General features: G+C 40.9%; 1 protein-coding gene across 3 annotated transcripts in view; it reads right to left on the bottom strand.

The window, feature by feature from the left end:
* LOC139176037 (mothers against decapentaplegic homolog 7-like) overlaps positions 1-27999 on the bottom strand; it is a 211195-nt gene that overhangs the window by 30804 nt on the left and 152392 nt on the right. The window contains exon 4 of one of the 3 annotated variants that reach the window (XR_011565861.1): positions 19631-26801. The exons of the other annotated variants lie outside the window; for them this stretch is intronic. The gene's annotated coding sequence lies outside the window, so the exon portion shown is untranslated. Of the gene's footprint in view, positions 1-19630; positions 26802-27999 lie in introns of those variants that run through there. 3 annotated transcript variants of the gene reach the window in all.

The raw sequence follows: 27999 nt of genomic DNA, 5'->3' as shown, positions 1-27999 counted from the left end.
TGAGGCTCTTGGTAACTTTGTGCTTATCCACCCAGTTACTCTGATATTTCTGGACTGTTTGAGCCATGGTATTTAGACATCTCTGCTTTCCTTAGAGCCTGACACATCAAGTAGTGTAGTTTCTAAACATTGTAAGAACATCTGCTCCCGTGATGTTTAGCCACCAGTGCAAACCTAAAATACAGTGTTTAATTACAATATTAATTCTGGTTATATTCCCATAAAGGGGTTGTGGAAGCAACATCTTCCCATTCCTAATATAGAAGCTTTCAAAATTGGCATTGCAAAAGACTTCAAGATTTCTGACCCAGCCAAGCATTAAACGCTCATGGTCACCCACTCATCATCAACATAAGAAAGAGACACAAATTAAAGCAGGGAAACGATGTGCTTTATAATAAATAACTCGTAAAAGCAATCATTCAAGTCACCTTTTAATTGCAAATAGATATGGGCTAATTTACACTTCAAGCAAATTAGGGGTCCTTTAGATCAAACAAAGAAGCCTTATATTGAAATAATTGGAGAGATTGCCCCAAAAGTTATTAGCCTCATATTCCCAATCACAAGGAAAAGATTTCATTAGCTCAGCCTTGGAATAATACTGGGCAGCCCAGCTTAGCTCAGAAATCTAAACCAATTGTGGGATTAACCTAGACTGCACCCAGACTGACACCTTTGGTTTATATCCTTTTTATTGTATATTCTTGTATTAGGTATACTTGATTATTGGAGACGGAAATGGCAATCCACTGCAGTATTCTTGCCTGGAAGAATCCATGTACAGAGGAACCTGGCGGACTACAGTCCATAGAGTTGCAAAAGAGTCGGACACAACTGAGTGACTAAGCAACAAATAACAAATATTTGGTTATATATATTTGACTAAATATATATACACATAAATAATTTATGAATCAGAGTCCATGGATTATCCTCATAATGACTGGCCCATCAGAAAACAAGTTGTAGAACTTAAATGAATGCACTTGAGGCAAGTACAGAGGCTCCAAGTCCTCATCCCTCACTCTCTCCACATTAGGATGACCTCAACCTTCAAGACTACAGACACCAGCTATATCTAATAAGGAGTGAATATCCAAATTGTATAACTCAATAGCAAAAACCAAACAATCAGATTTAAAAAGTGGGTAGAGAACCTGGATAGACATTTCTTCAAAGAAGAGAGTTGGCATGTGAAAAGACACTCAACATCACTAATCATCAGGGAAATACAAGTCAAATACAAATACAAACTTGAAATACAAATCAAAGCCACAATGAGATCTTACCTTACCTCTGTCAGAATGGCTATTATCAAAAAGACCACAAATAGCAAGTGTTGGGGAGGATGTGGAGAAAAGGGTACCCTTGTATACTGCTGGTGGAAGTGTAAATTACTGCAGCCTCTATGGATAACAGTATGGATATTCCTCAAAACATTTAAAATTAGAACTACCATTCAATCCTGCAATTTCACTACCGGATATTTTTCCAAAGAAAACAAAAACAGTAATCGAAAAAGATATATACACCCTTTTGTTCATTGCAACATTATGATAACCAAGATATGGAAGCAACCTACATGCTGTCCTTTCATAGATAAGTGGATAAAGAGGTCTCACACACACACACACACACATCCCCCACACTGGAATATTACTTAGACATAATAAGAACAAAATTGTGCCATTTTCAACATCCAGGGGGATATTGTGCTAAATGAAACAGGTCAGAGAGAGAAAGATAAATGGTGAACTGTCATACTTATGTGTGGAATCTAAAAAGCAAAACAAGCAGATAAACAAGATAAGACAGAAACAGACTTAGAGTCACAGAAAGAAATTCAGTGATTGCCAGAGGGAAGAAGGGTGAGAGGCTGGATGAAACTGGTGGAGGAAATTAAGAGACACAAGCTTTCAATTAAAAATAAATAAGTCACAAGGATATAACATGAGGCTTCCCTCATGGCTCAGCAGTAAAGAATCCCCCTGCCAAGCAGGAGACACAGGTTTGAGGGTTCAATACCTGGGTTGGGAAGATCCCTTGCAGGAGGGCATGACAACCAACTCCAGTATTCTTGCTGGGGAAATCTCATAGACAGAGAAGCCTGAAGGGCTACAGTCCATGGGGTTGTAAAGAGTTGGATATGGCTTAGCTACTAAACAAAAACAACAACAAAGGGTGTAACATACAGTATAAGGAACATAGTCAGCAATACTGTCATAACTGTGTATAATGACAGATGGTTACACTCACTGGACGGTTACTAGACGTGACATGGTGATCATTTTATAATGCATTTGAATGTTGGGTCACTGTGCTATATACCTGAAACTAACATAATATTGTACCTTAATTATACTTCAATTAAAATAAAATACTGAAGATACGAGGCTCCATGTGACCAGAGATCCCATGCCAGGAGAGTGGTTAAAAATAGACTCAGGTAACTATGACTTAGTGACTAAACAGCAACAGCAACAAAAATGATGCATGACGCCTTTTTGTGAGCTTCCAGGTCTCCAAGCGGCAAAATTCTTTACTTGAGGCCAAAATGTTGCATTTATTTATTTATCCTATCAGAAAGAACTACTAAGTAGAATGATTTGCTCAGGAGAATATATGGTCACCATGGAGTGGAGGAGAAATGTCCTCGTCCAAATAATTATTTAAGCCTATATCTTTTTACTCAGGATATTAATGACAAGATTATTAGAAAAACTTACTACCAATCAGTACCATAAATAATGGCTTTTCCATGCATTTTTTTTAAGTTTACATGTTTCTCCCCAATAATATTGTGAGATATATCTGATTCCTATTCATAGTTATATTAAGTGTTTTTTCTTTCTCATCATGACACTACACTATCCTTTATCTAGACTTCAGTTCTGTGACAGGTGGTATTTGATATTGTGACTAATCTGACGTCCATTGAGTCAAGGATAATAACACAGTCCTAACAGTTGTTACACACTTATAAAGTGTCAGGCACCTTCTAGGCATATTATGTCTATTAACTCATAATGTCCAAAGAATATTAATTATCATAAGTACTTTGAGGGTTAGATAATTTTACTATTCCCATTCTGCAAATACGAAAACTGAAGTTAATGCAGCCAACAACTTGCCACTGAGAAGAAGCAAGGCCAAAATCCAAAACCAAATGATTTAGCTTTGCAAAGCAAAAACTACCAGCGGTGCTATTTGCATTTTAATCAAGATAATTTGGAAAGAAGCAGTAAAAGTATGTGGGTGACTTCCCTGGTGTCCAGGGTTTAGGAATCGACCTTGCAGTGCAGGAGACCAAAATTCCATCCCAAACTGGGGTTCCAGGATCCTACATGCCGCACAGTGGCTGAGCCCGCCCACTGCAACTAGAGAGCCCGTGCTCTGCCATGAAGGATCCCACTTGATGCAGTGGAGATCCTGGGTGCTGCAATTAAGACACTGTGCAGCCAATTTAATTAATTAATTATTATTTTTTTAAGTATGTGAGTGAAAAAGTTCCAGAATCACGGACTCGGATGGCCAAAGGGAGCTCAATCATTCATTAGTTCTTCTTGCCCAAAACATCAATCCAAAGAATTTAACTGTTCATTAAAAACAGACAACCAGCAGAAAAGACCTGAATATATCAAAGAATACAGCCCCCAGAAATGACTGAACAGAACCACTTCCACAAGAAGAAAGTGAAGGCTTTGGTGAATAAAAGGCAGACATACGAATGAGAAATGCAGCTTGAACACATATCAGACTCACTGGCATATAAACCACTAGATGTGATATTGTGGTTGGTCAGGAAGGAATGATAATGTCAGAGGAACACAAATGCAAAGAGGGTTTTTGTTTGCTTCCTTGGCAGCATGGAACTCTAGGAAATGATGGGGAAACTCACATTTCTGAGAATGCTTTTTCACAAGAGAGACAGAGATTAGAGTTTCCAATGAAGAAGGCATGCTGCAATCGAAGAAAGCAGAGTGCAACAAATCACGCGGGCCAGATGGCATTTATCTGAGAGTTCTGAAGGAAATAAGGTGTGAAACAGCAGAGATGGATGAGGACACATACTATGTTTATAAAAATAGCAACTGTTCTTGAAGTTTGTCCAGTTTCTAACACAGTGTCTATATTTTTTAAAAAAGGAACCAAAAGAGATTCCAGGAATTCAGTCAAGTGAACTTTGTCTTCATGTCAGGATACTGCTTGCGTTAAAAAAAAAAAAAATCTGAGGGCAGTACCAAACAAATTCTGGGCACTAAAATCTGACCAGCTCTCATCAGCTCTACAAGCATGGGGATTTCCACTGATCCAGCCTTTAAATTGATGATGACTAGTTAGAGCAACATCATGTACTTGCCTTTTGAAAGGTTTGAGAATGAAGAAACAGAGGCTTGCTTACATCTAAAATTAGCTAAAGAAATTAGAAGCATTTATGGTGTATGCTTAGGTCAAAAAAAAAGAGAGATGAATTTGTCTAGAATCCAATGTTAGGATGAAATGACAATTTCATGTTCATTTTTTTTTTTTTTTTTCAAAATAATTAAGAGGTTTGTGTGAGGCACAAGCATTTGACTCTCATGTGATGGACACTGCAGGGCAAGCAGTACAAAAAGAAATGGCAATCACATGACTGAATGGTCAAAATCACTGCCATTTACTGAGTACTCACTACCTGGCGGGGCTTCCCTGGTGTCTCAGGGTAAAGAATCTGCCTACCAATGCAGGAAACATGGGTTTGATCCCTGGTCCAGGAAGATCCCCTGGAGAAGGAAATGGCAGCCCACTCCAGTATTTTTGCCTGGAAAATCCCACGGACAAAGGAGCCTGACAGGCTAACGTCCATGGGGTTGCAAAGAGCTAGACATAACTTAGCGACTGAACAACATCACCAGCACCCCATGGCAGGCACATCGCTTGGTGGGTTTTTGTTTTGGTTTGTTTTTTGTTTGGGGCGACACCCAGTGACATGTGGGATCTTGATTCCCAGACCAAGAATGGAACCTGTGCCCCCTGCATTGGGAGTGTGGAGTCTTAACTACAAGGAAATCCCACTGCTTGGTGTTTTGAGATTCATTATCTCAGTGAGCCTGTGAGTGACAGCATAACCTACTTCAGAAACATCTGCTATTTCAGAAAGAAAAATGTCTTAAGGGGTCTGACAGGGTATAAGCCACAGTCAGAGTTCAGACAAGTTACAAACAAATTCATCTAAAATGTTCTGAACAAAACATAGTCTCCATTTAGAATTGAGTGATGCCGAGAGGGTCATAAAGGAAGCCGAGGATAGAATCTGTTCTCTGCCCCTCAATCCCCAGACCAGGGGGAGTTCTTATCTTCTAAATCTCCAGTTAGTCAGGCTTACATGGATTTCAGATGCTACCCGCATCACCATCCCCGAGACTGGAAAGTCCTTACTGTTTTTGCATTTCCTGGTCCTTAAACCCACTTCCTTACCTAACATCTGTCCCTTGCTAATTATAACTGCTCTGTGTTTGTTTCCTGAGTCTCTGGCTCAGTCGCTTCCTGTGGCCTTCATCTCTGTGGCCCACCTGGGATTTCAGCCCCACGTGGGCCGAAGAGCCTTGTCTCAGGCTTGTCTGAAACTTTGCCAGGCCTTGGCCCGCAAACTTCTTCCACCCTACCCAGCACTGACAGACAGCACAATCCGGAGCCCATAAAGATTAGAAATGTTGTATTAGTCAGTGACCCTTCCCAATTAAAATACTTAGTTCAGGGTTCTTCACACAATGCTTAAAGTACTCTCTGTTCAACAAAGGCTTGTTGACTGAATTTACAGCCTGTGCTGTAACATGAACTGTAGACCGAAGTCCAAATTACAACACATGACCTCTATGGCAAGAAAGAGTGAAAAAATAAAGCAACCCTGGACACACGCCAGATGACGGCCGGGCCCATGAGAAACTCCAGAGAGAGAAAAATGCACTAAACAGAAATAGCAGTGCAGGCGCCACATCCTCGCTCTCTGATCCTTTGTGAACTATGATCGCTCCCCTTCACAAAATTATAAGCCTCTCGAGAGCAGGGTACGATGAAGTGTCAAGTGCTGGGTGCCCACCTTTCCTGTCAGTCCAGTCATCAGGGAACTTGGCAGGAATTGAACTTCCATGTTAACCTTCCTCTGTGGTCAAGCACTGACAATAGCCTTGAGTACCAAAAAGCCACAGTGAGCAAAGTATGAAGCTTTGTCAAATTCACATCGTATTTGGACAGTGATTTGGGAAAGAATCCTTCTACCTTTTGCCTCTTCTATATCTTTATTGTTGTCACTTAGTCACTAACTCGTATCTCACTCACTAACTTGAATCCACCTACCAGGGCAGGAGACTTGGGTTCAGTTCCTGAGTTGGGAAGATCCCATGGAGAAGGAAATAGCAACCCACTCCAGTATTCTTGCCTTGGAAATCTCATGGATAGAGGAAGATGGTGGGCTACAGTCCATGGGGTTGCAAAGTGTCAGATACAATCCAGGAACTAACCAACAACAAAACCACAAAAGCCAGTTTCTGAAATAAATCTCTCCAGAAGTAAAACAATATATGTATACAAAATCTTTCTATATATGTTTCTTTTTAAGACAAAGTCTTTGGTTTTGTTTTATTATTATTTTTTAAAATATCGATTTATTTATTTTGGCTGCACTAAGTCTCAGTTGTGGCCCATGGGATCTTTAACTGAGGCATGTGCGATCTAGTTCCCTGGTTAGGGATTGAACCCGGGCCCTCTGCAATGGGAGATCAGAGTCTTAGCCACTGGGCCACCAAGGAAGTCCGTGTGTATTATATACATTTCTATATATACATATATAAGCATTTCCCAGGTGGTACAAGTGGTAAAGAATCCACCTCCCAATGCAGGAGACATAAAAGACACCGGTTCAATCCCTGGGTTGGGAAATCTCTCAGAGGAGGGCATGGAAACCCACTCCAGTAGTCTTGCCTGGAGAATCCTATGGACAGAGGAGCCTGGTGGGCTATAGTCCATGGGGTCTCAAATAGATACGACTAAAGCGACTTAGCACCATACACATACATATATTAAGTTCCCTCACTTGTAAATGTTGGGGTTCCAGCCACAAAAATAAGTTACCCTCAGTAGTTCAGATGAATAGATTTTAATGAAGGAAACTTGGAATACAAGTATGAGCAGAGGAAAGAAAACAAAAAAGGAAAGATTACACACCAGAGACTCGAGACGGACAGAAGCTGTTACGTGTAACCCCTCTTTCTTCCCTCCCCTCTCAGGGCTGAAGGGGCAAGGGGAGGAAGGAGCTTTGTCACAGGTCAGTAAAGCCAGAGCTTTGAGTGGAGCCTCCTCCCTGTCCCCCTGCATCTGCAAAGGATGCCTCATGAAGGGAGCAGGGAAGAAAGCCCTGACCCCTCTCTCTCCTCTTGCTCCCTAATCTATCCAGTGAGTCAGTCTGCAGGTGGTAGAACCCAAACACAGGCCAGCCAGGAAAGCAGCCTGGGAGCAGCTGTTAGCAGGAAGCAGACACTCAGGGCACAGACTGAGCAAAGAGGGAAGGATGTGTCCTGGGTGGGGAGGGGGCCAAGCAAAAAATATCCGTCGTAGCCTGGTTCCCCTCAGACTCAAACTACAAGTTCATACCACTTTCCAGCATTCATAAAAGACTCGTTAACTTCCAACCGACCAATCTATCTTATTGAATTAATCCCAATTTTTTTCTTATTCAATTCTGTCATTTTCTCTTGTTCCCAGTCTTGTTTCTTAATTATTCAGTTACATTTGCAATTTCCCAGAATTTAATTGCTATCACTACAATATCTGGGGCTTTCCAGGTTGTGCTAGTAGTAAAGAATCTGCCTGCCGATGCAGGAGACACAGGTTCGATCCCTGGGTAGGGAAGATCTCCTGGAGTAGGAAACAGCACCCCACTCCAGTATTCTTGCCCAGAAAATTCCATGGAAGGAAGAGCCTAGTGGGACACAGTCCATGGGGCTGCAAAGAGTGAGACATGACTGAGCGCACACATGTGCCTTCTGAACCCCTTGATTTTAATGTATTATTAAAGATCCATACATCCAGGAGACTTCCTTGGTGGTCCAGTAGTTAAGAAATCTGCCTTCCAATGAAAGAGAGGAGGGTTCTTTTTCCAGTTAGGGAACCAGGATTCCACAGGCCCTGGGGCAACTACTGAGCCTGAGTGCCACAACTAGAGAGAAGCCTGAGTGCCACGATGAAAGATTTCACATGCCACAGTGAAGATCCTGCATGCAGCAATGAAGACCCAACACAGCCAAACACATATATAAATAATGCTAAAAACAAAACAAAACAAAAATACACACATTCATTTACAGGGAAAGTACTTGCTGTGATAATTGTTCAGTCACATCCAACTCTTTGTGACCCCATGGACTGTAGCCCGCCAGGCTCCTCTGTCCATTCGGATTCTCCAGGCAAGAATACTGGAGTGGGTAGCCTAGCCCTTCTCCCGGGCATCTTCCCAACTCAGGGATCGAACCAAGGTCTCCCACATTGCAGGCAGATTTTTTACCATCTGAGCCACCAGGGAAGCCTAAGAATACTGGAGTGGGTAGCTTATCCCTTCTCTAGGGGATCTTCCCAACCCAGGAATCAAACTGGGGTCTCCTGCACTGTGGGAGGATTCTTTACCAGGTGAGCTACCAGGGAAGCCCTGGTATAAATAAAGGTATTTTATAAAAGAATCTGCATACGTCCAGTAGACTTGGGACTGAATATTATACCCATCAGGTTATAATCCACCACAATCTGGAGCATAAAAAGTATGTATTCCAAAATATGTATTTAATGGGATGATTTTCTTTTCCTTATGAGTGTTCATCTCCATTTGGCACAAAAAATTAAACTTCTCATATCTCAGTTACTATTGTCAAAGAGAGACAAGGCTCTATTATTATGTATAGGCAAGGAGTTAACTATAATCAATACATATGTGTTATCTGTCCAGCTTTCTCATCTGGGAATTGCCTGTTTTCCTCACTGCATTTATGAGGTTATCATAGACTGTTCTAGAGCAACAGTGGGTTGGCCCAGTAGTAAACACTAGACTCAAGATGACATCATCATATTTCCTACCCCAGGCTTCATCTTCTTGGTCAAACTTATAAAGCTGAGTGCCTGATACAAAGGAGAAATCACAATACATCCTTCAACTAGAGCTGACAGTCATTCTTTAGGGACATAAAACTATGCGGTATGAAACTAAGAGGCCAACTATCAGTAACCACACGTCTAGTCATATGGAAGAGAAAAGTTGAAACAATAAGAGAGAGAGAAAGAAATAAAGCATAACCCAGAACATCAAAGGGGCAAGAGCCACACAGTCCTAAGGCTGGCAGGTCTCTATTTCGAGTTCTGCCTCAAATGTAGCTGCATTTCTACTGCTGGGTCTTCTAAAGCCCCCACTTTGTTTAAAGTAGTTTTCGTTGGATTCTGCCACACATAAGGCAAAGAGTGCTGATTAAAAATAAGTATTCCCACCATTTAAAGTCATCAAATGGAAGCCTGAACTTGATGGACTTGTCAGGAACATGTAGAAAAACTTACGAAGGAAAAACTCAGACCACACTTCACACTTAACAATTTCTTGCAAATGAATCTGATGGACTAGTTTTTTTTTATTTCTATGATAGATGTTGTCTTCAGGGGCAGGAAAATTTAAACCCATCTTTCCCATTGGGCTTTATACTAAGAACAGCAATGAACCTTAAATGATTCTAAAGCATGGAATCCTGGTTAGAACAAGAGCACAATCATACAGAATCTTCATTTTAAAAGCTAAGTGAGTTATATTTCTCTCACAACCCTTTGAAATGGAGTGAACACGGTTGTTTCTTAGTCACAAAGTCATGGCTGACTCTTTGCAACCCCATGCTTTGTAGCCCACCAGGCTCCTCTGTCCATAGGATTTCTCAGGCAAGAATTCTGGAGTGAGTTGCCATTTCTTTCTCCAGGGGATCTTTCTGACCCAGGGATTGAACATGCATCTCCTGTTTAGCAAACACATTCTTTATCACTGAGCCACCAGGTAAGCTTCAGTAAACACAGTACGAAATCCAAAAGAAAGTCAGTTACTGAAGCACAGTGTAATCAGCCCTGGGACTTTCCTGATGGTTCAGTGGTTAAGAATCTGCCTACCAAAGCAGGGAATGTAGGTTCGATTGGGGAAGTAAGATCCCACATGCCATGGGCCAGGTAAGCCCATGCATTGTAGTTACAGAGCCTGCATGCTCTGGAGCCTGTATGCCACAGCTAAGACCTGATGTACCCAAATAAATAATAAATAAATAAATTAAAAAAAAATATGATCAGCCTTCCATGCCTCCAATGCGTGGGGCTCAGATTTGATCCTGGTCAGGAAAATGGACCCTACGTGCTCTAACTAAGAGCTTGCATGTTGCAACTAAAGATCCAGAATGTTGCAACTTAAAAAAATAAAAAATATCTCGCATGCCTCAAGAGGAAAAAAAAAAAAGATTAGATAAATATACTCTCTGATCTCCTTTAGCACCTGAAAATCTCCTACTAAATCATTGGAGTGACAAGAGTTGGTGGAAGCTTTGACTCAAGGAAGTGTCATTTGCTGGGTAATTTTTAAAAGGACGTTTCTCTCTTAGAAGAAGAGCCTGAGGACAGAAATCGATGGTTCGGTCACTGAAATACCTCCAGGACTTCGCCTTTTGTCTGAAAAGATGCTCAAAAGACAGTTGTTAAATAAACTAAATGAGTTATGGAAAAAAATAAAAAAATACGATCAGCCTTATCACAAAATAATGAGTATGAGTGTGTCAGATGCTCAGGGCCAACGTGGGGACCAATCTTACCTTCTATTTCTCACCAGAGTTTTCTACAATTTCTGAAATGTCATTATCTGTTCTGTTTAGAGGAAACATAAATCTAGTGAATAAGAAAATACATGAACTAAGAAAGGGTCTAACTTATCTGTTCCATTTTTAGCACCTGGGGAAAGTCCAAAGGACAAAGTATGTTTGTCCAATGGCCACAGATGAGTCAAGTTTACAAATACATTCCTTGCATGTGTGCTCAGCTGTATCCAACTTTTTGCAGCCCCATGGACTATAGTCCACTAAGCTCTTCTGTCTGTTGGATTCTCTAGACAAGAATATTGGAAGGGGTTGCCAATTGCTCCTCCAGGGGTTCTTCCTGACTCAGGGGTCAAACCCAAGATACCGACATCTCCTGCATTGGCAGGCAGATTCTTTACCACTGAGCCATCCGGTATACCCAAACACATTACAGATCAGTTCAGTCGAATCCGACTCTTTGTGACTCCATGAATCACAGTACTCTAAGCCTCCCTGTCCATCACCAAATCCCAGAGTTCACTCACACTCACGTCCATCGAGTCAGTGATGCCATCCAGCCATCTCATCCTCTGTCATTCCCTTCTCCTCCTGCCCCCAATCCCTCCCAGCATCAGAGTCTTTTTCAATGAGTCAACTCTTTACATGAGGTGGCCAAAGTACTGGAGTTTCAGCTTTAGCATCATTCATTCCAAAGAAATCCCAGGGCTGATCTCCTTCAGAATGGACTGGTTGGATCTCCTTGCAGACCAAGGGACTCTCAAGAGTCTTCTCCAACACCACAGTTCAAAAGCATCAATTCTTCGGCGCTCACCTTCTTCACAGTCCAACTCTCACATCCATACATGACCACAGGAAAAACCATAGCCTTGACCAGACGAACCTTTGTTGGCAAAGTAATGTCTCTGCTTTTCAATATGCTATCTAGGTTGCTCATACTTTTGTTCCAAGGAGTAAGCGTCTTTTAATTTCATGGCTGCAGTCACCATCTGTAGTGATTTTGGAGCCCAGAAAAATAAAGTCTGACACTGTTTCCACTCTTTCCACATCTATTTCCCATGAAGTGATGGGACCAGATGCCATGATCTTCATTTTCTGAATGTTGAGTTTTAAGCCAACTTTTTCACTCTCCTCTTTCACTTTCATCAAGAGGCTTTTTAGTTCCTCTTCACTTTCTGTCATAAGGGTGGTGTCATCTGCATATCTGAGGTTATTGGTATTTTTCCTGGCAATCTTGCTTCCAGCTTGTGTTTCTTCCAGTCCAGCATTTCTCATGGTGTAATCTGCATATAAGTTAAATAAGCAGGGTGACAATATACAGCCTTGACTAACTCCTTTTCCTATTTGGAACTAGTCTGTTGTTCCATGTCCACTTCTAACTGTTGCTTCCTAACCTACATACAAATTTCTCAAGAGGCAGGTCAGTTGGTCTGGTATTCCCATCTCTTTCAGAATTTTTCACAGTTTATTGTGATCCACACAGTCAAAGGCTTTGGCATAGTCAATAAAGCAGAAATAGATGTTTTTCTGGAACTCACTTGCTTTCTTCATGATCCAGCAGATGTTGGCAATTTGGTCTCTGGTTCCTCTGCCTTTACTAAAACCAGCTTGAACATCAGGAAGTTCATGGTTCACATATTGCTGAAGCCTGGCTTGGAGAATTTTGAGCATTACTTTACTAGCATGTGAGATGAGTGCAATTGTGCAGTAGTTTGAGCATTCTTTGGCATTGCCTTTCTTTGGGATTGGAATGAAAACTGACCTTTTCCAGTCCTGTGGCCACTGCTGAGTTTTCCAAATTTGCTGGCATATTGAGTGCAGCACTTTCACAGCATTATCTTTCAGGATTTGGAATAGCTCAACTGGAATTCCATCACCTCCACTAGCTTTGTTCATAGTGATGCTTTCTAAGGCCCACTTGACTTCACATTCCAGGATGTCTGGCTCTAGGTCAGTGATCACACCATCGTGATTATCTGTGTTGTGAAGATCTTTTTTGTACAGTACTTCTGTGTATTCTTGCCATCTCTTCTTAATATCTTCTGTTTCTGTTAGGTCCATATCATTGCTGTCCTTTATCAAGCCCATCTTTGCATGAAATATTCCCTTGGTTTCTCTAATTTTCTTGAAGAGATCTCTAGTCTTTCCCCTTCTGTTGTTTTCCTCTGCTGCTGCTAATGCTGCTAAGTCATTTCAGTCGTGTCCGACTCTGTGTGACCCCATAGACGGCAGCCCACCAGGATCCCCCATCCCTGGGATTCTCCAGGCAAGAACACTGGAATGGGTTGCCATTTCCTTCTCCAATGCATAAAAGTGAAAATTGAAAGTGAAGTCGCTCAGTCATGTCTGACTCTTAACGACCTCATGGACTGCAGCCTACCAGGCTCCTCCGTCCATGGGATTTTCCAGGCAAGAGTACTGGAGTGGGGTGCCATTGCCTTCTCCACTATTTCTTTGCATTGATCACAGAGGAAGGCTTTCTTATCTCTTCTTGCTATTCTTTGGAACTCTGCATTCAGATGCTTATATCTTTCCTTTTCTCCTTTACTTTTCACTTCTCTTCTTTTCACAGCTATTTGTAAGGCCTCCCCAGACAGCCATTTTGTTTTTTGCATTTCTTTTCCATGGGGATGGTCTTGATCCCTGTCTCCTGTACAATGTCACGAACCTCAGTCCATAGTTCATCAGGTACTCTATCTATCAGGTCTAGGCCCTTAAATCTATTTCTCACTTCCACTGTATAATCATAAGGAATTTGATTTAGGTCATACCTCAATGGTCTTACTTGAGGGGCAGGGCCATATGGAGGTTTTATGGTGGTGGTTTTAGTCACTAAGTCATGCCCAACTCTTGCAACCCCCTGGACTGTAGCCAGCCAGGCTCCTCTGTCCATGTGATTCTCCAGGCAAGAATACCGGAGTGGTTGCTATTTCCTTCTCCAGGGGATCTACCCGACCCAGGAATCGAACCCCGGTCTGCTGCATTGCAGGCAGATTGCCGACTGAGCAGATGGTCAACATCGAAATCAGATTGATTGTATTATTTGAAACCAAAATGGAGAAGCTCTATACAGTCAGCAAAAACAAGACCAGAAGCTGACTGTGGCTCAGACCATGAACTCCTTATTGCCAAATTCAGACTTAAATTGAAGAAAGTAGGGAAAACATCTAGACCATTCAGGTATGACCTAAATCAAATCCCTTATGATTATACAGTGGAAGTGAGAAATAGATTTAAGGGCCTACATCTGATAGATAGTGTGCCTGATGAACTATGGAATGAGGTTCGTGACATTGTACAGGAGACAGGGATCAAGACCATCCCCATGGAAAAGAAATTTAAAAAAGCAAAATCGCTCTGGGGAGGCCTTACAAATAGCTGTGAAAAGAAGAGAAGTGAAAAGCAAAGGAGAAAAGGAAAGATATAAACATCTGAATGCAGAGTTCCAAAGAATAGCAAGAAGAGATAAGAAAGCCTCCTTCAGGGATCAATGCAAAGAAATAGAGGAAAACAACAGAATGGGAAAGAATAGGGACCTCTTCAAGAAAATCAGAGATACCAAAGGAACATTTCATGCAAAGATGGGCTCAATAAAGGACAGAAATGGTATGGACCTAACAGAAAGAGAAGATATTAAGAAGAGATGGCAAATATATACAGAAGAACTGTACAAAAAAGATCTTCACAACACAGATAATCACGATGGTGTGATCACTGACCTAGAGCCAGACATCCTGGAATGTGAAATCAAGTGGGCCTTAAGAAGCATCACTATGAACAAAGCTAGTGGAGGTGATGGAATTCCAGTTGAGCTATTCCAAATCCTGAAAGATGATGCTGTGAAAGTGCTGCACTCAATATGCCAGCAAATTTGGAAAACTCAGCAGTGGCCACAGGACTGGAAAAGGTCAGTTTTCATTCCAATCCCAAAGAAAGGCAATGCCAAAGAATGCTCAAACTACTGCACAAATGCACTCATCTCACATGCTAGTAAAGTAATGCTCAAAATTCTCCAAGCCAGGCTTCAGCAATATGTGAACCATGAACTTCCTGATGTTCAAGCTGGTTTTAGTAAAGGCAGAGGAACCAGAGGTCAAATTGCCAACATCTGCTGGATCATGGAGAAAGCAAGTGAGTTCCAGAAAAACATCTATTTCTGCTTTATTGACTATGCCAAAGCCTTTGACTGTGTGGATCACAATAAACTGTGGAAAATTCTGAAAGAGATGGGAATACCAGACCCCCTGACCTGCCTCTTGAGAAATTTGTGTGCAAGTCAGGAAGCAACAGTTAGAACTGGACATGGAACAACAGACTACTTCCAAATAGGAAAAGGAGTTAGTCAAGGCTGTATATTGTGACCCCGTTTATTTAACTTATATGCAGAGTACATCATGAGAAATGCTGGACTGGAAGAAACACAAGCTGGAATCAAGATTGCCGGGAGAAATATCAATAACCTCAGATATGCAGATGACACCACCCTTATGGCAGAAAGTGAAGAGGAACTAAAAAGCCTCTTGATGAAAGTGAAAGAGGAGAGTGAAAAAGTTGGCTTAAAGCTCAACATTCAGAAAACGAAGATCATGGCATCTGGTCCCACTACTTCATGGGAAATAGATGGGGAAACAGTGGAAACAGTGTCAGACTTTATTTTTCTGGGCTCCCAAATCACTGCAGATGGTGACTGCAGCCATGAAATTAAAAGACGCTTACTCCTTGGAAGGAAAGTTATGACCAACCTAGATAGCATATTCAAAAGCAGAGACATTACTTCGCCAACAAAGATTCATCTAGTCAAGGCTATGGTTTTTCCTGTGGTCATGTATGGATGTGAGAGTTGGACCCTGAAGAATGCTGAGCGCCGAAGAATTGATGCTTTTGAACTGTGGTGTTGGAGAAGACTCTTGAGAATCCCTTGGACTGAAAGGAGATCCAACCAGTCCATTCTGAATGAGATCAGCCCTGGGATTTCTTTGGAAGGAATGATGCTAAAGCTGAAACTCCGGTATTTTGGCCACTTCATGCGAAGAATTGACTCATTGAAAAAGACTCTGATGCTGGGAGGGATTGGGGGCAGGAGGAGAAGGGGACGACAGAGCATGAGATGGCTGGATGGCATCACTGACTCGCTGGACGTGAGTCTCAGTGAACTCCAGGAGTTGGTGATGGACAGGGAGACCTGGCGTGCTACGATTCATGGGGTCGCAAAGAGTCAGACACGACTGAGCGTCTGATCTCAATGGTCTAGTGGTTTTCCCTACTTTCTTCAATTTAAGTCTGATATTGGCAATAAGGAGCTCATGATCTGAGCCACAGTCAGCTCCTGGTCTTCTTTTTGTTGGCTGTGTAGAGCTTCTCCATCTTTGGCTGCAAAGAATATAATCAATCTGATTTTTGTGTTGGCCATCTGGTGATGTCCATGTGTAGAGTCTTCTCTTGTGTTTTTGGAAGAGGGTGTTTGCTATGACCAGTGCATTTTCTTCGCAAAACTCTATTAGTCTTTGTCCTGCTTCATTCCATATTCCAAGGCCAAAGTTGCCCGTTATTCCAGGTGTTTCTTGACTTCCTACTTTTGCATTCAAGTCCCCTATCATGAAAAGGACATCTTTTTTGGGTGTTAGTTCTAAAAGGTCTTGTAGGTCTTTGTAGAACCATTCAACTTCAGCTTGTTCAGTGTTACTGGTTGGGATATAGACTTGGATTACTGTGATATTGAATGGTTTACCTTGGAAATGCACAGAGATCATTCTGTCATTTTTGAGATTGCATCCAAGTACTGCATTTCAAACTCTTTTGTTGACCATGATGGCTACTCCATCTTCTGAGGGAATTCTGCCCGCAGTAGTAGATATAATGGTCATCTGAGTTCAATTCACCCTTTCCAGTCCATTTCAGTTCACTGATTCCTAGAATGTCAATGTTCACTCTTGCCATCTCTTGTTTGACCACTTCCAATTTGCCTTGATTCATGGACCTGACATTCCAGGTTCCTATGCAATATTGCTCTTTACAGCATCGGACCTTGCCTCTATCACCAGTCACATCCACAACTGGGTATTGTTTTTGCTTTGGGTCCATCCCTTCATTCTTTCTGGGTTATTTCTCCACTCATCTCCAGTAGCATATTGGGCACCTACTGACCTGGGGAATTCCTCTTTCAATATCCTATCATTTTGCCTTTTCATACTGTTCATGGGGTTTTCAAGGCAAGAATACTGAAATGGTTTGCCATACCCTTCTCCAGTGGACTACATGTCAGACCTCTCCACCATGACCTGCCCGTCTTGGGTGGCCCCACAGGCATGGCTTAGTTTCATTGAGTTAGACAAGGCTGTGGTCCTAGTGTGATTAGATTGACTAGTTTTCTGTGAGTATGGTTTCAGTGTGTCTGCCCTCTGATGCCCTCTTGCAACACCTACTGTCTTACTTGGGTTTCTCTTACCTTGGACGTGGGGTATCTCTTCACGGCTGCTCCAGCAAAGCACAGCCACTTCTCCTTACCTTGGATGAGGGGTATCAAACACATTACAGGCAGTACAAAATAACTAAGATTTCAAAGACAGGATACTTTCTAAGAAACCAGTACTAGGAGCTTCTTCAGGTATAGAGTACTATAGACTGTGTTTATGAAGCTGAGTTATGGAGCCAGCTGCTATTTCCAATCTCCAATCTGCCATTTAGGACTTTGTGATCTTGGGCAAGTCACTTATCTCTGTGCCTCAGTTTCTTGACCTATAAAATAGGCATAAAGACAGGGATCCTGTAAGTTGTAGTTGAGAAAACTAAATGAGCAGGTGGATTTTATGCACTTGGAACAAAATCTGCATCAATAGATGTGAGCTCTTATTATTAAGAGGCCAAAAATCACTTAGGTTTGTAGCCTCAAATGAAACTCATGTGCGTGCACACACACATCTTTTGTTTTAATAAAAAAGTAAACATAAATTAACAGAGTAAATTTTCATTAAAGAAGCTAATGGCAAAGTATAGATCAGGTGGGAGAATGGGTTTACTTCACTCATTATTTCTGATACTGTTCCTTGTAAAATAGTAGGTCCTGATTAGATACATACATTTAAAAGGAACATTAAACATATATAATGTATAACCACGCAGTTTGCTTGGCATTATTTTTTTTAATTATTATTATTCAAAGTGATTTTTAGTCTATGGGGACTATGTGAGTGATATTCTTCAGGAAACCAATAACCCTGTTTGTGCAGTCCCTTGGAACCACTGGGTCATAGCAACTACCAGTATTCAAATGTTTGGGAACTGTTCAGGGAAAAGACAGCAGCTTTGAAGTACTCTCAAGTATGAGAAGGGCATGTAGAAACAATTAATCATAAACAAGTCATTAAAATTAAAAGTGTATTCTTAAATAGTTTCTTGATTAAGAACAAATGCCTCATTAATCTGGAACATATTGACTTGAGAACACAAGGTAAGTCAAAGAAGTAATGACTGACATGACATGGAACACAATATGCTGTGTTCCCATTGCAAAAGCTTTAGAAGAACAGACTCCCCAAAAGGTCACTAGATACAGCGAATTGAATAGGAACCCAGCGTCACCCAAAGATGCAACGGTAAGCTTTCAAAAATCTATATAACAGAGGACATTGTGTGCCTGTATCACTGAAACTTTTCCATCTATAGATTCTGAGTGCCTCACATTTATTTCAGAATGAAAAAACCCAAGATCTAAAAAAACTAACATAAAACATATTTGCATATAAAAAAATAATGACATCAAATTTTTAAGAAACTTGGTGTCTGTTTACCCTACTCCATCTCTCAAGTTTTACTTAAATTTGTGAATAGAAATTTAAAGCCAACACAAATAGCTTTGAAGATAATTCTAACAACATAATTGGATGTGGATTCTCTTTGAACCAGACCAAAGTTGCATTTCTTAAAGGAACATATAGTACTAAGAAAATAATAGATGCCCATCAATATGATTACCTTAAAAGTTACATACATAATTTCAAATGACAGATCAGACATTTGAGGATGACTATGAAATTTTCTAAAGACAAAATCTTGTTTGGAAACAGCCATTAAAATATACCATACATTCTTCTGAAAAGCTTCAGAATTTCTAATCCATAGAGAAAGGGACTTTTTGTGTCTCAATCATTACTAAATCCCCAGAACCATGCTTAGGACATAATCAATACTTTCTAGGTATTTGATAAATAAAGAACTTCAGCCATTGCTGAAACTATAACTTGGCTGTACATGTTATGAAGGACAGGGAAGCCTGGAGCTCTATAGCCCATGGGGTTGCAAAGAGTTGGACATGACTTAGCAAGTCAACAAAAACAAAATATATGTTATGACCTATAATCTTTACAGTCAGCCTCAGGACCTTACACTCTGCAGCTGGCTCCTTACATACGGCATTCCACACCTTTCCTATAGCCAGCATGATCTCCATGGATATATCTCCTCACAATGAAGAGAAAGAAAACACCATGAAAGGTGGTAGTAGTTTTAGATGATTATCCTGCAGAAAAGATTTTCCAAATGTCATTTTCTATAGTATGGTACAAAAAGTTATGATAATTTTTCCAAGGCCAGAATACATTCGTCTGAAAATTAAAATCTGACATGATTTTCAGGGTCAAATTCCAGGTAGAATGTCAAACTATCTTTAAATTGTATACTTCACTTTAGACTTCAAAACAACGAAATGGAAATGATATCTTTCTTCTTTCTAGAAAGATGAAACAGTGACATGAAGAAAAAGAAGAGACATCACTCTGAGCAACTATAATCAGACTTTATTTTTAGTAATCTTTGAAACCTACCCTTCCCAAGATTTTAACCATAAAAGCAGGATGGATAAAGAGGCAGCACAGGAACATTTCCTATTTAATGAATGCATACCCATCTTGTGCTAGAATACAAAGTATGATAGCCCATGTTCATGAGAAACAAACAATCTAGTTATGGGGACATATCTAGTAAGCAGGAAACATAATCATACACTCCCTTATATCCTTTTAAGTATTAAATTGTGTAGGACAAATTTTAAATGGCTTGGAGGTGAGAGATAATTCCAGCACATAGCACAGTATCCGGAAAATATTGTTTTGTTTCATTATTTACTTGCTAAGTGATATCTGACTCTTTGTGACCCCATGAACTGTAGCCCACCAGGCTCCTCTGTCCATGGGATTTCCCAGGCAAAAATACTAGAGTGGGTTGCCATTTTCTTCTCCAGGGAATCTTCCCATCCCAGGGATTGAACCCACATCTCCTGCATGGGCAGGCAGATTCTTTACCACTGAGCCACCTGGGAAGCCCCCAGCATATATTAGACATGCAATAAATTCTTAATAGGTCACTGAAAGCTTGACTGAATGAATAAATGAATAATGCTTTTAGGAGTGAATCCTGTTTAAAATCCTGGAGAATGATGTCCAGGACTTGGTTGATGTTTTCACAAATGACATTTCAATTTTTCCTACCTCTCCATCTTCATGCACATGACAGAAATTGTATCAACCTTGTATACAAAAGATAGAAAGGTAGGAAATACGATTGATCTCTTCATAGTATGGGTGGTCTTGGAGGCTCATATTGCAATGATTCACATGGCCTGAGCTATCAGATTCTTCCTGTTGGGAATTCACTCTGAAAGACTCTGTGGATTATAGTCAATGAACTGTTTGCACCGCAGCCTGAGGGCATGCAAGATCAAGGCCAGGGCTGCCATCTGAGGCCCTGTGGAAAAATCAGCAGAATAAGTGAGTAGAGGTGAGAGAAAAACAGAATAAAACTGATTAAAAAGCGAAGTCCAGAAAAACATGGTCCTTGAAAGAGAGACAACTTGAGAGAAGAGGACTCTCTTTTGAGGGAAGGGCAGACTCAGTTCTGTAACTTCAGTTTTCTATTTCCCCTGGATTCCAGGAAGACCTCTTTTCCTTATTTGAATTAAACTACTTTGGGTCAGTTTCTATTCTTTATGACTAAAGGAGCCCAAATGAAACACAACTTTCAGCAATTTATCCTTGTTTTCCCATTGGAATTTGCTAATACTGTCTTTACCTAGCTTTAGATAATATAAACATTGGCTTCGAATTTCTTAAAGTCTTCTTAACTATTTGGTTACCCTCAGAGAATTCACATACTTTTGTAGGATTTCACAGCAATTTCAAGAAAAAAGAAGAATTTATTATTCCTGTGAATTTCTATTCTGTTCAAAATGTTTAATTCAAAACATTTCAATTGTCAGAAACCAAACTAAACATAAAAAATTACTGTCTATAACTTTGAAGATAATGCTTTGGGCTAGCAACAGAAACATTTAATAAAACAAAACAAAATATTTCATGAGTCTTAGAGAGCTTTGTGTGAATTTAACAAATTTAGCATTTAAACAAAGCCCAAGTGCCACTGGCCACTGGAAATGTTTTAAAAAGAATTTGTGATCCAGTTGTTCATGTCCACAGGCAAGGACAATGTTGAACAGAATTTTTTTCTCTACGTATTTGATCAAAGTGGCCAGTTTTGGGGTTTTTTTTTTTTTTTTTTTTTTAATGCTCTTTGTTAAAACAACTTAGGGGTATCAGTGTTTGAAAGTTAACCTCTGGTATATGTTTGGCTGTTGAGTTTTGTTTGTTTGTTTGTTCGTTATTTATTTTCTTTGTTTAATTTGTACATCTTGGTCATCTGAATGATCTAGGTGATCTTAAGCTGTTTGCTTGAACACCCAAACCTTCATCCCCAAAGGACCTGGAGCTAGACCTGTCAGAATAAGGCAGATGTGGAAGGAGCCACCCTAACCCTGCTGCCAGTGGCTTATTGTACTTTGCTCCCGGAAGCTTCATGAAGAAAAGGTGCCAGGTTACATGCTCAGTGAAGAGATAGATCCTTGAGTCCTTGCAGAACAAAAGACCTCTGAGAGTGTGACCTACAACCAGTGATGCTTAAGAGAAGCACATGCTAAAAACAAGTGAACAGTCTTTTGGTGACCTCATCATCTACAGGAGAGAGAAGGCTGATAGTCTTGTTCTTGGAATACTTATTCTATTAAGATTTCGCAAAACAGCTTGACAAGTAGGTTATTAGGTTTCCTGTTGGGACTCAAGCCACAGACTGCAAATAACCCCCCCACGGGAAGGACATCTTAAAGTGTTTATGCTATAATCAAAAGGAATGCCTTGCTTAATACTTATACGCACATGCTGTGCTGCTCTCAGCTGCTTCCGTCATGTCGGGCTCTTTGCGACCCCCTGGGCTGTAGCCCACCAGGCTCCTCAGTCCGTGGGATTCTCCAGGGAAGAATACTGAAAGGTGTTGCCTTGCCCTCCTGCAAGGGATCTTCCCTACCCAGGGATCAAACCCACATCTCCTGCCTCTCCTGCACTGCAGGCAGATTATTTACCACCGAGTCACCAGGGAAGCCCATTTATATGCACAGAGCCCAAATCACATCTAAAATTGTCCATCTAGCAATCAGATTTGGACTGAAAGAAACAAGTGCATAAAGGCTATAAAAGAAAAACTGAAAAAAAAATCGAACTATGAAACAAGTATTGTATCTAGAAATTCAAATCTAATTCCAAATTGAGACTAACAGATCTGTCGTATGTTTCTGGTTTCAAATCATATGTCCATGGAAGTGAAGAAGGGAGATTTTGTAAAGCATCTTCCCTTTTCTTAAATGTTTACATTTTAACAGATATCAAATTGTTCTTCTTTCTTTCCCCCATGTAATGAACATAGCATTCCTTCTCTCTTTATCAAACCTCAATGTCCTCAGACCTCAGTCTGCAAGTGGAATAAAAGTACAACAATATCTGCATAAAAAGTACAGGTTTCTTTCTGCTGTGCTGTGCTTAGTCACTCAGTTGTGTCCAACTCTATGGATTGTAACCCACAGGCTCCTCTGTCCATGGGATTCTCCAGGAAAGAATACTGGAGTGGGTTGCCATGCCCTCTCCTCCAGGGGATCTTTCCAACCCAGGGATCGAACCCAGGTCTCCTGCATTGCAGGAGCTTCTTTACTGTCTGAGCTACCAGGGAAACTCAAGAAAACTGGAGTGGGTAGCCTATCCCTTCTCCATTCTCTCTGCTACTGGATTATAAAGAAGAAAGCATCTTAGGCCCAGAGTTTTCCTACCACCCAAGAAGTTCTGTCATTTTCCAGGGTCTTGGGTATTGAAAAGTTTATTGTTTATGCAGGTTCAGATACTCCTGGCTTTTTGCCAGGTCCATGGGGCATCAGGGTGCCTGCCTATCTGAAGCCACTGACCCTTAAGGAGAATAATCGTTTATCCAGCACAGCTGCTGGTGTTCCCAGTAGTACACTGCATCCTGCTACTATCTTTCCTTCTGAGAAAATATGTCTAGTTTCTGAATTTACAGAGCTATCCATTGTCCACATTCTATCCAAGAAAGAGACACTACATTATCCTCCATATTTTCTTCATTCTCATCTAGCAAAGTCCTTTTGGGTCTTCAGACATAAAACTTCCTTCTCTCTCCTCCTTTCTCCAAATGCAAATCAATGCAAATATATGCCCGGGAGGATTGCTGAATCCAAAAAGCTGTTCTCAGTTTAGCTGTAGAGAAGACCACAGTCTGCATTCACATTTGCTCTTTTGGAATACCAGACTGAAACAGTTAATAAAGATGAGATGCAGCCTACATCTTTTGTATTTTCAGTAAGATGAGCACCATGGTTCCTTCGAGATTGCCAAAAATATTGAATGGAAATGCGCTGAACTAGGGGCAAAACTTTATGCTGGCTAGGTAGAGTGACATGTGCTACCGTTCACAGGAAATAATGGCCAACAGATCTATGTCTTGTCACATAGATGAAACAAGAGAGAAAAACTGTAGAACAAACACCAGTTGTGAACTCTACTGAGAGAATTAATAGGTGTTATACATTAAAGAGATGACCTAAAGTGGACTATAACTGCAACAAGATGTGATCTGTTTTAAGCAGTGTAATTTTATGTCATTTGGAATTATACATGGGATATATAGTACAAGGAACTTGGAAGTGGAAAAAATGAGTTTTCAACAGGAGTGTTGAGTTTGCCCACTGACTCTAGATTTACTACCAAATAGTGAGAAGAATCCGGAGAAGGCAATGGCACCCCACTCCAAGTACTCTTGCCTGGAAAATCCCATGGATGGAGGAGCCTGGCGGGCCGCAGTCCATGGGGTCGCTAAGAGTCGGACATGACTGAGCAACTGCACTTTCACTTTTCACTTTTCACTTTCCTGCATTGGAGAAGGAATGGCAACCCACTCCAGTGTTCTTGCCTGGAGAATCCCAGGGACGGGGGAGCCTGGTGGGCTTCTGTCTATGGGGTCGCACAGAGTCGGACACGACTGAAGCGACTTAGCAGCAGCAGCAGTGAGAAGAATCAGAACAAATCCAGGACAAAGGGGCACCCAACTGAAGACTTGCAGAGTGAAAGTATTAGTCACTCGGTCATGTCTGACCCTGCAACCCCATGGACTGTAGCCCACCTGGCTCCTCTATCCGTGGAATTCTCCAGGCAAGAATATTGCAGTGGGAATCAAAAAATGGGCCCAAAAACTAAACAGACATTTCTCCAAAGAAGACATACAATGGCTAACAAATACATGAAAAGATGCTCAACATCACTCATTATCAGAGAAATGCAAATCAAAAACACAATGAGGTACCTCTCATGAGTTACCACAATGAGAACCACATTCTCCGGTCAGAACAGCTGCTATCAAAAAGTTTACAAACAATAAATGCTGGAGAGGGTGTGGAGAAAAGGGAACCCTCTTACACTGTTAGTGGGAATGCAAACTGGTACAGCCAGTTTGGAGAACAGTGAGGAGAGTCCTTTAAAAACTGGAAATAGAGCTGCCATATGACCCAGCAATCCCACTGCTGGGCATACACACCGAGCAAATCAGAATTGAAAGAGACATGTGTACCCCAATGTTCATCGCAGCACCGTTTACAATAGCTAGGACATGGAAGCAACCTAGATGTCCATCAGCAGATGAATGGATAAGAGAGCTGTGATACATATACACAATGGAATATTACTCAGCTATTAAAAAAAACACATTTGAATCAGTTCTAATGAGGTGGATGACACTGGAGCCTATTATACAGAGCGAAGTAAGTCAGAAAGAAAAACACCAATACATTATATTAATGCATATATATGGAATTTTGAAAGATGATAATGATGATCCTATATGCAAGATACAGATAATAAAAACAGATTTTTGAACCCTGTGGGAGAAGGTGAGGGTGGGATGATTTGAGAGAATAGCATTGAAACATGTATATTACCATATGTGAAATAGATCACCAGTCCAAGTTCAATGCATGAAAAATGGCACTCAAAGCCAGTGCACTGGGACAAACCTGAGGGATGGCATAGGCAGGGAGGCGGGAGTGGGTTTCAGGATGGGGGACACATGTACACCCATGGCTGATTTGTGTCAATGAATGCCAAAAACCACCACAATATTGTAAAGTACCTAGCTTTCAATTAAAATAAAAAAAAAAAAGAATACTGGAGTGGGTAGCCATTTCCATATCCAGGGGATCTTCCTGACCCAGGAATCAAACCCAGGTCTCCCACATTTCAGGCAGATTCTTTACCATCTGAGCCACCAGGAATGCCAAGACTTGCAAGTTCAGTTCAGTCACTCAGTCCTGTCCGACTCTTTGTGACCCCATGAATCACAGCAGACCAGGCCTCCCTGTCCATCACCAACTCCCAGAGTTCACCCAAACTCATGTGCATCGAGTCGGTGATGCCATCCAGCCATCTCATCCTCTGTTGTCCCCTTCTCCTGCCCCCAGTCCCTCCCAGAATCAGAGTCTTTTCCAATGAGTCAACTCTTTTCATGAGGTGGCCAAGCTATTGGAGTTTCAGCTTCAGCATCAGTCCTTCCAATGAACACCCAGGACTGGTCTCCTTCAGAATGGACTGGTTGGATCTCCTCACAGTCCAAGGGACTCTCAAGAGTCTTCTCCAACACCACAGTTCAAAAGCATCGATTCTTCAGTGCTCAGCTCTCTTCACAGTCCAACTCTCACATCCATACATGACCACTGGGAAAACCATGGCCTCTACTAGATGGACCTTTGTTGGCCAAGTAATAGCTCTGCTTTTTAATATACTATCTAGGTTGGTCATAACTTTCCTTTTAAGGAGTAAGCGTCTTTTAATTTCATGGCTGCGGTCACCATCTGCAGTGATTTTGGAGCCCCCAAAAATGTTTCCACTGTTTCTCCATCTATTTTCCCATGAAGTGATGGGACCAGATGCCATGGTCTTAGTTTTCTGAATGTTGAGCCTTAAGCCAACTTTTTCACTCTCCACTTTCACTTTCATCAAGAGGCTTTTTAGTTCCTCTTTACTTTCTGCCATAAGGGTGGTGTCATCTGCATATCTGAGGTTATTGACATTTCTCCCAGCAATCTTGATTCCAGCTTGTGTTTCTTCCAGCCCGGCATTTCTCATGATGTACTCTGCATACAAGTTAAATAAGCAGGGTGACAAGATACAGCCTTGACGTACTCCTTTTCCTATTTGGAACCAGTCTGTTGTTCCATGTCCAGTTCTAACTGTTGCTTCTTGACTTGCATACAGGTTTCTCAAGAGGTAGGTCAGGTGGTCTGGTATTCCTGTATCTCTCAGAATTTCCCACAGTTTATTGTGATCCACACAGTCAAAGGCTTTGGCATAGTCAATAAAGCAGAAATAGATGTTTTTCTGGAACTCTCTTGCTTTTTCCATGATCCAGCAGATGTTGGCAATTTGGTCTCTGGTTCCTCTGCCTTTTCTAAAACCAGCTTGAACATCTGGAAGTTCGTAGTTCACGTATTACTGAAGCATGGCTTGGAGAATTTTGAGCATTACTTTACTAGCGTGTAGCCACAGGACTGGAAATATCTGACTTGCAAAGTAGGAGCTAAAACAGAGGGAAAAAAAGGAGTATATTTTTGAATGAAGGAAGGTTACAATAGCCTAAAATGGAAAAATAAGAAAGAAGGAGCATATACTGGAAAATGATGACTCCCTAATTAAGAAAAACTAAATTTAGAACATATAATGTATGCTTTATAAATCCTCAGTTATCACAGCAAAGAGGAAAATAGTTTTTAAATAAACTTTGTAGAAAATATTTAGATTCAAAATATTTTCAAAACAGAGACAAATCTGTCTTCTAAATGCGAAACATCCGAGCCCATTCTGTTTTTCCTCATGCTGGGGATGTGAGACTTACTTATAATTTTCAAAGTTCTCCTTTGTTATGCTCAAGTGAATGGAGGTATGATTGACATCTTGGACACAAACCAGATCATCAGGCTCCATTGCTCTCCTGGAGTGTGAATCAGTGCCACCCCCCTTTTTGGAGTCAATACCTATGGACATTTCACAATATTTTGTTGACCTAGTTACAAAAGAGAAAATGTCATTTCTAAATTGTGTATGCATGTGTGTCTTTATGTGTACGTGCAAGCATGCTGGCTGGTGGGGTAACAAGCAGCCTTTGGTCTATAAAGCTCCCAAGAAAGAAATGCACTAGTAGGAAAACTATAAGACATAAACTAGCATGACATAAAAGACCATCAGAATTTACACATTCCAGGGTATGTGTTGCTTTTAAAGTATCCATTTGGGAGGCTGGACACTTATTCTATTAAGACCGCCATTGCCCCAAACATTTTTTAGCGTTCCTTTTTGACTATGGCTTTCATTTTCTGTGCCACGTATTTTTGAATGTTCCAGTGATAATGTACTTTCATCTTCTGACTATAAATTTGATTTAGAAATAACCAAAAGTCAGTCAGAAGTAAAGCAGGAAAGGCAATTAAATTGGCCAATATCATAAAGAGCTAAGGTGAACTGGAAAATTCTGTGTGGATGTATGCTTTGGGATATATTTAACCTTTGTGAGCTATTAATTCCGTTACAGCTCATACTTTCAATTTTTTTTTTTGTTTTAGATTACTTTGTTGCCCTCATTTTCAAAATTAGGAACATCCTGAATTTTGCTCCTGACAAATATGTATACATATGTGTATGTTTCTTTCATTACAGAATGAAAGCAAAGTTTCTATAGAAGTCAATCATTTACATTTAGCAAGATAAAATATTACTCCAAA

This window comes from Bos indicus, chromosome 1 (assembly GCF_029378745.1).
Source record: "Bos indicus isolate NIAB-ARS_2022 breed Sahiwal x Tharparkar chromosome 1, NIAB-ARS_B.indTharparkar_mat_pri_1.0, whole genome shotgun sequence".
NCBI lineage: Eukaryota > Metazoa > Chordata > Mammalia > Artiodactyla > Bovidae > Bos > Bos indicus.
Note: the sequence above shows the minus strand (reverse complement) of the source record. Positions and strands in the feature narration are given on the sequence as shown.